The following is a 13,487-nucleotide window of genomic DNA, read 5'->3' as shown; positions in this document are numbered from 1 at the left end:
AAGCTCTAGTCCAATAAAGTCCATATTTCAGACTTCCGGGTTAGCGCCATCGCCTAATGGCGGATTCCCTCCGAGCTCCGGAGGGAATCGGCTCAGCAGGGGTTGGGTCCTGCCGCGGCGGTGACGCGGGGACCCTCATAAACCACAGGCGTTGAAGCCTGTGGACCTGGTGACTCGGCGGGCACCATTTGCGCCCCCCCGACCCGCAAAGGAGCCTTTTTAAAGGCTCCGGAAAGGGGGACGGAGAGTGGCGTGGTGCTGTGAGTCGACTGCTTCTCCTGCTGAGTGAAGCCGCATGCCATGGACGGAGAGTGCTGACTTCTTTCTTTGAACATTTGGACTAAAAGTAACAACCCGTGAGTAATACGGAAATTGGACTTAAAAGGGAAATTGTCTTTGGGAATTAGGCACGATCGGGTGAGGTGTAAAAAGGAGGTCCACCCACCCGACTTGTAAACATCGTAAAGCAAGGATTTTATTACTAAGGTTGTGAGAATACCTTTCTTCTTTGTGGAGAAAAGCAATTAACTCTACGTTGGGGCAATTTAAGTGATTGTGCTGGAGGATAAGAGCTAACATTGAAAACGGAATTCATCCCCCCCCCCAAGACCCGGGAGCGATCGATGGGAGAGCCTACGGAAGAGAAATAAAGACTTTGACAGCTGTCAAACTAGCTGTCAAAGTTGGGGAAAAAAGAGAACTTTGTTTTTGCTATCTTTGCTGGTTATTTTTGCTACAATTTGGTAACAAATTGTTAAAAATAAAGAGAAAAGACTAATTTGACTTTTGGGTTGGAACTGGAAGATAACAACAAACTAGAATCCCTCTAGAGGGGATTTAGGACATTACAAAAATGGCTGTAAGTGGAAAAATACTGGCTGAACTGGAGAGGTCTTTTTTTCTCTTGGGAAAGTTACAGAAACAGAGTGATGTTTTTACTAATAACGTCACAATACTGAAGGGAACAGTAAACAAAGTTGCTGAGCCTGGGAGGGACTTGACTCAAGTTTTTGCAGATGAACAAGAAAGTCTTGCAGTTGACCTTAAAATTTCAGCAGCCGAACAAGAAAAGAAATCTGAGAAATCTGAGAATGTGATGGAAGAGGAACATGATGATTTGAAGGGAAAAGAAGGAGGAGCTATAATGCCACAGATGGTTGAGGAGAGCCAGAGGCCAGCCAAGATGGATATAAAGGAAAATAAGATCAGGATGATGGAAATTTTGTTTGAATTGAAGAATGTGAAATGGAGAGATCTTCCTATGTGGAGATCTGAAGATATATGGAATACAAACCTGGCTAAAGTGGAAACTGGAACTTTTGGGACATTTGGACTTAAGAGAAGCAAGAAACAAGATTTTGGCTCCACTTTTAAATATGGAGGCCTGGCTGGAAGAAACATGGACATTATTGGGACAGAGCTTCTTCAAGATTTGGTGTTTAATATAAAGGACTATCAAAAAAACCGGCAGAGAGGAACTGAGAGAGAATTGAGAGCCTCGGATGTGAGGTCGCCAGGCTGACTGCAGATGGACTGATGGATTCTTTGTTGGGGTTTGAAACCGGGAAAAGGGGGTGGTGGGGTCCTGGGAATCCAAAGGGTGTATAACTATATATTGCTTTAATTAATTTGGTTTTGCCACTAACATAAAAATGGGGATTTTAGGGAAGGGAATTGGGGCCGACCTTAGAAAAAGACTTTTAAGAATAAGTATTGACGTATAAAGATTGAGGTTCTTAAGTTAAAGTTGGTTAACTAAATTGATGGGGTGAACTTAGAAAAAGATTTTTAAGAATAAGTATTGATGTACAAAGACTGAGGTTTATAAGTTAAAATTGGATAACTAAAATGAATAGAGAAAATATGGTAAAGTTTGGGGACAAGAACTTGCTGAGCTAAAATTGAAACTGGAATACAAGAAGGGGAGGTGTGGGGAAGTCAAGGAAATTGGTCATTGAAAGTAAGATGTGAATTTTAAGTGTTTTTAATTGTTGTTCTTCTTTTATGTTTTTTTTATGGTTTTCTTTTATTTTTTGAAAATTTCAATAAATATTTTTTTTTAAAAAAACAATAAAGTCCATATTTCTTCCAGCCAGACCTCCACACTCAAAATTGGAGCCTAAGTCTTGTTTCTTACTCTTTTTAAATCCAAATGTCCCAAAAGCTCCAACTTCCATTTTAATCAGATTTGTAATCCATAGGTCTTCAGATCTCCACACAAGAAGATCTCTCCATTCTTCAGTCTCCAATTCAAACCAAATTTTCACCATCAAGTTCTTATTTTCCTTTACAGCCATCATGCCAGGCCTCTGGCTCTCCTTTGCCATCTGTAAAATTACAGCTCCTCCTTCCTCTTTCTCAGGAACACCATATGTCTCTTTCTTCCCACTCTCAAAACTCTCCAGTTTCTCTTCTTGTTCAGCTGCATGAGCTTCCTGTGTCGATTCCTTGTCAGATTCAATGAATTTGTTTACTGTTAAGTTCAGAGTTGTAACATTTGTAGCCAAAACATCAATTTGGCCTTGTAACTTTCCCAAGAGAACAAAGACTGTCCAGTTCAGCTTGAATTTCCCCTCCTTCAGCCATTCTTGTAATGTCCCAAAACCCCCTCTAGAGGGATTTTGGTTACTTAGTGTTCTTTCCAGTTCAAATCCAAAAATCAGATTAGTTTGTATCAGTTCTTCCTTGTTTTCAACAAAATATAGTCAAATTGTAACAAATATAGCCAGCAGAAGCAACAGAAACAAAGTTCTCTCTTTCCGTCTGACAGCTAATTTGACAGCTGTCAAACTCTTCCAATACCTTCAGCAGGCTCTCTCGCGGATCGCTCCCGGGTCCGGGGGGGTGGCACTTCAACTCCCAAAATTAGCTCTTATTCTCCAGTAAGATTTCTTCTAGTTCCAAATCGTGAAATTAATGTCTTTTGTCAAATGATGAAAAAAATTCTCTCGACCTTAGTTAGCAAGTCCTTGCTTTAGATTATTTACAGGAGGAGGAGGCTGACTTCCTGTTTACACCTCCCCCGATCGTACCTAATTCTTCAAAAAAATTTCTTTAAAAATCCAATTTCCGTACTACTCACGGGTTATTATTTTGGAGTCCAAATCACAAGAAGAAGTCAGCGCTCTCCGGCCATGGCACGCGGCTTCACTCCACAGGAGAAGCAGGCGACTCACAGCACCGCGCCGCTCACCCCGTCCCCCGTTCCGGAGCCTTTAAAAAGGCTCCTTCGTGGGTTGGGGGGGCGCAAATGGTGCCCGCCGAGTCACCAAGTTCACAGGCTTCACCGCCTGTGATTTTTAAGGGTCTCTGCGTCGCCGCAGCGGTACGACCCTAATCCTGTAGAGCCGATTCCCTCCGGAGCTCGGAGGGAATCCGCCATTAGCCATTGGCGCTAACCCGGAAGGCGAAAAATGGGGACACTTGGAGGGTCTGTAAGAGCTTAGAATTATTTTAGGCCAAGGTTGGGGAGCCTGTAGGACTCCAATGCCCATCAGCCTTGTCCATCAACCAGGCAGGTTGAGGTGAATGGGAGGTGAGGAGGGCCACAGGTTCCCTGTTCTGGTTTTAGGGCCTAACTAAGAGAGGGCCTGTAACTGAGCCTTTCTTAGGCCTGGCCAGAGTGATTTAGCCGCCTCAGCAAATTGTTGGTTATTTAATTTATTATGATTATATTGGTATTAACAGAGACACACTTGTGGGATTTCTGTCTCTGGTGTAGAAACAAAGAACCTTGATAGATTCTTGGGCCCTTTGAACCTTGAGACTTGAGAGGTGAGAGTATCATTTTCTGCTCTACCTCAGGCAGCAAAACATGGTGGGCCGAACTCTGCCTTTCTTACCACCAAAGCCCCTGACAAAGGATGTCCGATTATGAAGTTTTTTTATGCACAAATGCAGAGAAAGGGAAGAAAGGTCCCAAATGTGCAGTTTTCCCATTAGATGGTATCATCAGTACATTGCCGCTTGAATCGGAATAGCAGCTTTGATGCAAACTGTGCTTCATGATGGTTTACAGAACTAAAAGCTTTGTGGCACCACAGTAGGATTCAAAATGTTTTGGCTAAAAAAGGAAACCTCCTTACATCTGAGGCCAAAGCAATTTTTATTCTTGGCTTCCTTAATTAACATCAAGCTCAGCGTAGACAGAGTTGCCATGCTAAATAAATACTGCAGTATTTGTAAATATGGAGCTGTTTTTGCCTTCAAAATAGTTATACTGTAATTTGGATATTCTGACAGGGAGACTAATTCTACTGGAAGTCCATCTAGGCTCCTGGGAGCCATCGGTTGCGCTATCTTAACCGTAAAAAGTCATGGTCTTTAGATTTAAATCAATTAAAACATTATCGTTATTATTATGTTAAAATCGCCTAAGCTTATTTTGAAGGGAGCCTGCAGTTCAGCAAAAAGTCTCTGTGGTTTTACACAGATGGGGCCAAGCTGTGTCTTTCAGTTTACGCTGCTGTGTTTGTGAGAAGGAGGTGGCAAGGCCAATTTCCAAGCCACCAAAGTGAACCACCATTGGCCAGGACGCCTTCCAGCAGACCTCAGTCCCTGTCCTATCTCAAGTAATTGAGGCACAAATCTGTCTCCCACCCAAGCATAAGAATGTCGGCTTCTTTTCTTTGCAATCATAAGAATGAGGGGATTAAAAAGTTGGTTTTCATTGCTAGCTAATGGGAAATTAAAAATTTACATGCTTCTAATGAATGAAATAAAATGCATAAATTTAAGCTTGAGATAATAGTCTCCCCACATACTTTTAAAAAGTAAAGCTGAACTAACAGTGTGGCCAGATATGCAAGTTGGCAAATTTATGCATATCGATCAAACCAAAGCTAATGAAGGTGGATGTTTATAGTTTGGTGAACACTGACCTTGTCACTTCCCATGTAGCTCCAATTAGTGTGTTCAAATGTGGCATCACTAAGTCAGCCAAAGAGCTGGTGTGGTTTATTTCCCACCCATTGGAATATATGAGATGGTATTTATGTCTATGTTTTTGTGTTTTAAAATGAAAAATATATGAATGAACAGGGTAGAAAAAGGGAAAATGATCCCTTACACACCTAGTTCCTATTGTGACAGCAGAAACCCTGCAAGACATATGGAAAGGCAGTTCATCTGCCTAGGATTCTCCCTCCCCAGCTCACTTTTTAGATTGTTTTACTGGTGTTGAATGTCACTCTATCAACCACCTTAAGAACTTTGCTGAAAAGCGGTCTATATCCACACTGTGATCAACTCCTGCCCAGAAACCAATGTCTCCACTGTGGAAGGACGCGTGGATCCAGAATTGGCCTCCACAGTCACTTAAGGACTCATTATCAAAACCATGTTTATGGAAGGCAAACTTTCTCGGCTACGAGTGATCGCCAAAGAAGAAATAATATTCCAAATATATCTGTCAATAAATCATGAAACAGACACAGCTCCCTCTTAAAAAACCAGAGTATTTTAAACCACAACATCATGAGGGCAAGATTGAGATTTATTTTTTGGGGGGTGGGGTAATGCATGGTGAAAATTGCCCAGCAAGGGTTGTTTCAGCTTTGGAATAAAGTTTTCCTCCCAAGGAAATTCATGTTTAAAACTTTGCTGTGAGTTGTATTGTGGAGCACAAAGAACCCAGCAAATATTGAGTGTCATCAACCTGCTTATGAAGAAAAAGCAGAGAGCAGGGGAATTACAGCTAGCCTGTCACTAATGTGGCATCCCATTTTCACATTAAGATTTATCATGCTATCATTAGAGCACTCACATCTTCAGTTGTAACAAACACCTATTACTGTCTGTAATGTTTGTTGGCATCACAACTGTTAAGGAAGGCAAGAGATCACATGTTACCTAGGAAACCGGCGTAGTGTATGCAAGGTAGAACGATACCATTCTGCTTGGGAGGTGGTGAGATGCTCTTTTGATATCAGTCAAATTACACTACCTCATGTTTATTCATGCAAGAGCAAACTTTCTGCCATTAATGAAAGCACTGATGGCCAACTTAGTCCATTTTGGTAATGAATATCGTGTCAGTCACAGAGGCCCATTGCAGTGAGGGAGTTTGGATATCCACATAGAAATGGGCAAGCTGATCTAGGAAACCAACATAGGAAGCTGCTTTATTCTGAATCAGACAACTGGTCCATCAAGCTTAGACATTGGCGGTGACTCCCCAGGGTTTTCAACAGGACACACTTCCAGCCCTACCTTGAGATGCCGGAGATGTTGAACCAGGAACCTTCTGGTGCAAAGCAAATGCTCTAGCACTGCACTATTGCCCTTCTGCATCAGTGACAAGGGGAGAAGGTTCATGGGCCTGATAATCACTGCGTTTCTTAGGTCCAAAATCCAAGGAATGCCAATTTACTTAAAAAGAGTTTACTTAATGCTGCCACTTTTATTTTGATGGAAAGCAACCTGATTTGGTGCTTCACTTCAAATACCCACCACACCTGGCTGCTATTTGCCTCAAAACATACTTTATGCAGTCGACAGCACCCTTAGGGTGGGCAAATGTAGTGTCTAAGTATTCCACAAAGATTCTGCACTTGGCATCCCAACTGCCAGCAATGTCATGATCTCGGCTGAAGAGATGGAGACTTAGCCTGCCACCTTGTTGAGCTCCGGTCAAGGGGGTTGCTACTGTAGGTGAAGGCATGTTTGCAGGCGCCTGTGTGCCTTCCTGGTAACTCCTATGGCACCTGCAAACGTTCTCAATAAATATTACCTGAAAAATCCACAATAAAGTAGAGACGGTTTGCTATTCCTGCTTAGTTAACATAAGAGAAGCCCTTGATAGATCAGGCCAATGGGCCATCATCCTGTCAACCAGATGCACAAGCGCACTTTCCTGAGCACAAAAGCAATGAGCACATTTTATTAGATGTCAGGAAAAGTTCATCCTTCCATCTCTTCTGAACTGTGGAGGGGTTCAAAGACCTGCTCTTTGTGAGCAAGCATGGCAGTGTGCGATGTAGTTGCATTTCCCCCCTTTAGTGGGGCAGCTGATGTGGATCCTGTCCACACTGTTATGTGCTCCCATCTCTTTTTCTGCTCCTTTTGATGTGGCCGCCATTCTGTCACACTGTTTTGTGTTATGCAGCACACTGCATGGCAGCCATTTGGTGATATGCTGCAGCCCCACAACAACCGCGATGTTGTGTCTAGCACCCTCACAGCACTTTTGCAAAATTCCAAAATGTGCCCACTGCCCCCCATATATTGCTGACCCTGCTGATGTTGAAGGCGGAGGCTGGCTCTTGATAGAAGATAAAGGAAATGTTGGGGAATGGTAATCTACTTCCCCACATGATAAGCAGGGATTCTCTGGTCCCTGGAAAGGCAGAGAAGGGGAGTACAGTCTGTGCTAGGAGCAGCTGCCCTAAGCTCTGAGTGGTTTAGGACCCTGAAAACACTAACATCTTGCTTTAGAATTACCAGAGTTGACCTAAACAGAGTTCTATCAAAAAATTCCCTGTAGAGTACAGATACATCACTTCTGCACAGCTGTCTGTGGAAGCCACTAGCTATGCTCTCCTGTTTTCCAAAAGTTCAGTTAGAACAAAGATTCGGTTCAAGGGCTGATGTTTTGGTCAGAGTTAATGATCAATTTCCAACTTTTCTTGCCTGTTCCTTCTATAAAGCCTGGGTAAACATCCTCACTGACTTTCAGTTGCTGTATTTCATTATTGATTACCACCTCGGCTCCTTATCCTTTCTCTTTCCCCACTTTCATTCTCTCCCTTAACACACGGCATCAGTAAGCCAAGCAGAGTGTAAAAGAAATACTACCAACCAGCGCCAGCACACTGTACTAAATCGAATAGCGATAATATGCTTGGAGATGATGCTCATCTTAATCCCGAAGGACACCACACCTCCACAGAGTGCTAAACAGGAAAAAAGAAACGAGACTATAACTTAAAGGAAATCTTGGCAATGCTAATGGTATGTCTTGGCAGGACACCTAGGGTTTTCATTTTCATTTATCATCACTTTTTTATGAGGCATACCTCAGCAGCATCCAGCCAGCTCAGTCTGGTGAAAAGATATGTGTTCGTCTGCAAGCTTCCTAAAACTAGATCAGGTCTGGCAGACGCCTGAGCACAATGATTCTCATAACGATCGGTGGAAAGGATGTTGCTGGTTGTAGACCTTCCTCCTACAAGCTGTAGAGGCTGGGCAGGAAGCAGGGCCAGGCTTCTCACTGGGCAGAGGGAGGTGACTGCTTCAACCCCAAAGGTACACTCTTCCATTGTCTCGCAACACGGATGCCAACCAAGTGGGCAGATTTTGACAGACAGGACTGTGTATGCTACCTGGGCCTGCCCTGCACCTCCTAAGCTACTCTGCTGCTCTCAGGTACAGTGGGTGATGCTATTTCAACACCAGTGTTTCAACAGCCTGTCCAGTTAGCTTTAGTACATGGAATAGGAGCAGGTATCTTTTCCTTTGCCACAGGCAACAGACTCTCCTGAGGTATCTACGGCAACAAGTAAATATTATTCCCAACATTTGGCCAGGACATGAAAGTGCTTGGTCTTGAGAAGGGCTAATAATAATAATAATAATAATAATAATAATAATAATAATAATACATTTTATTTATACCCCGCCCTCCCCAGCCAAGACTGGGCTCAGGGCGGCTAACACCAAATATAAAAACAATGAATGAATTACAGCTTAAAAAACAAGATTAAAATACAACAGTAAAACATTAAAATGCAGCCTCATTTCAGTGGAAACTCAATCAAAAACTTTTTGGGGGATAAAAACCAGACTGGTCCTACATGGGCCAGAAAAAAGCCAGGGAAGTCCCCAAATAGGAGTTCCAACACAGAAGGAGAAAGGAAAAAAGAAAGAGGGGGAGGGAATCAAATTGATTCCAAGCTGAAGGCCAGGCGGAACAACTCTGTCTTACAGGCCCTGTGGAAAGAAATCAGATCCTGCAGGGCCCTGGTCTCATGAGACAGAGCGTTCCACCAGCCAGTGTTGAAAAGGCCCTGGCTCTGGTTGAGGCTAATCTGACTTCCTTAGGGCCTGGGACCTCTAGGGTGTTGCTATTTATGGACCTTAATGTAGGGACCCTGTCCATATGGAGGCACACTTCACATTTTAGAGTCCTGGTTTTCCAAGGTTCTAAAAGGCACAGGAAGCCCCCACAAGTACAGAAGCACCCCCCCCCACTTCAGAAGTTCACCCTGCGAGTTGTGGAGAGAGATGGAAATAAGGATGGGGAAGGGCTAGAACAGACATCTCTGGGGGCACCCCTTTATGTGTTTGCTTAATGTTTGGCCCTCCAGATGTTGTTGAAGTACAGCTCCCATGTGCCCCAGCAAGCATGGCCAATGGCCAGGGATGGTGAGAGCTACAGTTCAGCAACCTCTGGAAGGCCATATTTCTTTACACCTGATTTAGCCACTCATCGGCATGCCTAGCATGGGTTCTAGTGTTTGTCAGCTATGCAGTCTTGTGTGATAACAGAGTGTGACTGCTTGCCACTCACTTCAGCCATACCCACTGCTGGCATGTGGACATATAGTAAAAGTAAAGGGACCCCTGACCATTAGGTCCAGTCGTGGCCGACTCTGGGGTTGCAGCGCTCATATCGCTTTATTGGCCGAGGGAGCCGGCGTACAGCTTCCGGGTCATGTGGCCAGCATGACTAAGCTGCTTCTGGCAAACCAGAGCAGTGCACGGAAACGCCGTTTACCTTCCTGCCTCCAGAACAGACCTCCAGAACGAATTAAGTACTTAACCCGAGGTACCACTGTACAAGACGTTAGAGGGTTTACTGGATATTTTTTTTGGGGGGGGGGGTAGGAACAAGGTACAATTAAAGAATTAGAATCACAGTATTGTAATGTGGCATGTTATACTTTCCAGATTTCTTACAGGGCATTTCCCCCCTCAATGCATGCAGAATTTTACTTGTCAAGGAGTTTTAAGACCTTATTAATTCAGTAAAGTAAAGGGTATTTGAAAACCTCAGTGGTATAGTGATTTGCATTAATGTAGCTAAAGCAACATCCTTCCTTTGGAGTGTGCAGCAAAGTAAAGTCAAATTATTGCTAAAACAATTTAGTCTACAGCTTGAATAACTTTTGCATCTGTATTCTGCTCATGTTCAGGTATGGCCGTGAAATGAAGTGTGGAGTCTATTCTCTAAACCTTGTAAATCCTGGCCCAACCATACCATACTGTACCAATAACAACGCTGATGTTGCTTTAAGTTCTAAGGGCTTGGTCTATGCTTGAAATAGGCCTACTGAATTCAGTAGGAGTAAGGTTAATCATGACTAACTTATCCTATGTCCCATTTATTTCAATGAGTCTAGTTTAATCATGACCAAATTTGCATCCACCCCTAATTTCTGTCTGTCTCTCTGAAACAATAAGAGAGATGGATGGATGAATGGCTAGATGGCTAGATAGATAGATAGCTACACCTACAGATTTTTTTAAAACCAGTGATATTTGAGACATAGCCCAACCCATCCTTGGTAAGCAGGTGGAGCAGAACTGCTTGTTTAACTTAGTAATTTAGGGTGATTTTAATTCACAAAAGAATTGTGCTGGGAGCTATGCCCTTTTCCTGTTCACTTTGTGAATGAAGGTAGACAAAAACCAGCAACTCATGTTCATGAGTAACGAAGCCACATCGTTCAGCTAATCGGTGATGGCCTGCCCAGCTATGGTTGCTAAGAGCAGTTACAGCAGCTCCTAGATGCAGGAAGTCTACAACAAAGCCTGTGGGGGGGTTTGGAGTGGAGGGATAGTGGCCAAGGAAAATGCCTTCATAGATCAGGTCAAGTTGACTAGGAGAAAAAATAGCATCACCCCATATGCACTTATCCCAGCTGATAATTTATTTATTGTAACCAGGAAAGTGGTGGCCAAGTCATAAATCCAAAGATTGTTATCTGTCTATTGCCAACTACAGTGGGTGCTATAAGCTTGTGGTTTCTTGCAGAGGTACTGCATTATTTTCACTTGGTCAAAGAAATCTTGGTAGCTGCTGCATAGCTGCTGGACCATGTGGTCTCCTGAGCCCAAGTATTCCTGGGGATTGCTGGGCTGAAGGAGCACCAGATGTTTCTCTCAGTTCTCCTCTCCACCCGTCTGTTGCTGGCCTAGCAGCATTAATCCATTCTACTGCACAAAAGCAACATCCGGGGTTAGTGTGTAATGGTGCAGATCAATGTGCTGTGCTGATGCAGCAGTTGGTGTTCTCTGTTCTAAATAATAATTTGCAGCAGCTCATATGATTTAGAATCCCAGATTTAGCTGTTGCCACAGAAAAAAAATAAGTCAAAAAACCAGAAACCAATAACACAGATAAAATTCCTGCAATGACTGTGAAATAACGCGGTAGATATCAGCCTTAATGGGCAACGCAAATGGATTAGTGATTGCAAACAGGTATATTCTCTAATTTAAATGTCATGGTGTTCAAAATAATTGAGGATTCAGTAGGTTAAATGAAGGAGCTGCTTTCTAACTAAACATTATAATGAGCTTTCAAGGTGGTCTTGCAACGCTGTGTAAAAAAGTATCTCCAACCGAAATAATCACAGCCAAAGAATTAAAAAATCAATTACAGAAAAGACAAAATGGAACTGCAAGCTCTAAAAAAAAGAAAATTAATCAAAGACAATAGTTAAAGGATGATTTTATAGCCATCAATCAAACTTCAAGCAAAGGAAGATAGCAACATTTAACTTTATATGCAAATTAAAGAATTAAATTATACAGTAACTTGGAAGCCTATTTCTGGATTGCATAAGTAGAACCCAGTCCATAATTTCCCCCTTTGGAATGAAGATGAAAATTTCAAAGGATTCCTTCAGGGTGAGTGTATTTTACATAAATGCATAATGCACGTGTGGTAGCTGCAGAGGGAATACATTCTGGCAATGCAAAAAATAAAAAAATAAAAAAAATCGTGGCATTTTAGGATATATCTTTAAATGTTTGTCTAAAGATCATGGTTTGTTTATAGTTTTTGGACTAGCATCAACAACAAATTGCTTTCATGGCAGCAACTCCATGAAAAGCTTTAGGCCATGGAAAGGCTTAACAAATAGCTCTGCTATCACAAAACGTCAAGGCAAACGAGTTCCTCTTAATCTCAGAATCCCCTTGCGTTTGGGAGACGAACTCTTCTGTGGTTGTCAACAACAAGCAACTCCATCAAAGATCCACAAGGAATTTCCAAACACAGCTCCCTACCTTACACAACATACTTTGTTCCATTTGGAAAGGGGTGGCAATATGGAAATGAGAGTGCTTTTAAGATTTATTTATTTTATTTTATTTTTGCATATTTGGTGAGTTTATACTCCCAAGGCATAAAAACAAAAGGAAATGCCACTAACTAAATGATTACTCACCCCAGAAATGAAGGCACAAAGCTATGGGGCCTCGAAGGGAGTGAACGGGCAACAAGATCTGTAACAAGCTAACAATCCACAGGGCAAGCTTCAGTCAATGAGTTTCAGATGAAAGCTGACCACAGGACATAAATGATACCACCCTGGATCCAAACAGCTGACCAATCTGCTGACCAGTCCTTAAAGGTGTGGGGAGTGGACACCTTGTTGCTTCATCCCAAATGAAACTCTCCAGGTGAGAAGCTGTCTCCAGGCAGAACCTCCTCCATACAGGCTACACCTGTGTGCTTTTGACTGGCTGGCTTGTTTGCTTCAGCTGTGATAATGTCTCTTCCTAGCCTTGCCTAGAGATGGGTGCTTAGAAACCTCCAACTTTGGCATGGCTGGAATGTAACTATGGTAGAAGGTTAGGAGTACAGTGAAGTTGAATTTTTCAACTTTCAAATTCCAAAAATGAGAGGACTAAAAAGTTAATACGTACACCAGGGCATAATTATCCTTCTGATTTTGCACTTCTTGAATTGTGCAATATAGTTTTCCACTCAAATAATGTATCAAAATATGTATTAAAAAGTAATTTAGGACAAATACATCTTGGAAATGTGTACATTAAGATAGAATTCAAATTTAAACAATGTTTTATGATAAAATGTAGAAATCATGTATTTAAATGTAAATGTTTGCATTATTTTTTTTTACAGAACACACACATGCAGGAATGTAGCAGAATGCATTTGTGAAATAGCATGTCTGGAATGGACATGAACTGAAGATAGAATGTTTTGTCTCTCCCTACCTTATACCCATTAATGAAGTTACATAATATATAAAGGTAAAGGGACCCCTGACCATTAGGTCCAGTTGTGGATGACTCTGGGGTTGTGGTGCTCATCTCGCTTTATTGGCCGAGGGAGCCAGTGTACAGCTTCCGGGTCATGTGGCCAGCACGACTAAGCCGCTTCTGGCGAACCAGAGCAGTGCACGGAAATGCCGTTTATCTTCCCGCCGGAGCGGTACCTACTTATCTACGTGCACTTTGACGTGCTTCCGAACTGCTAGGTTGGCAGGAGCAGGGACCGAGCAACGGGAGCT

The sequence above is a fragment of the Podarcis raffonei genome, chromosome 12, assembly GCF_027172205.1.
Source record: "Podarcis raffonei isolate rPodRaf1 chromosome 12, rPodRaf1.pri, whole genome shotgun sequence".
Lineage (NCBI taxonomy): Eukaryota > Metazoa > Chordata > Lepidosauria > Squamata > Lacertidae > Podarcis > Podarcis raffonei.
The sequence above is the reverse complement of the archived record's forward strand: the minus strand, read 5'-3'. Positions refer to the sequence as shown.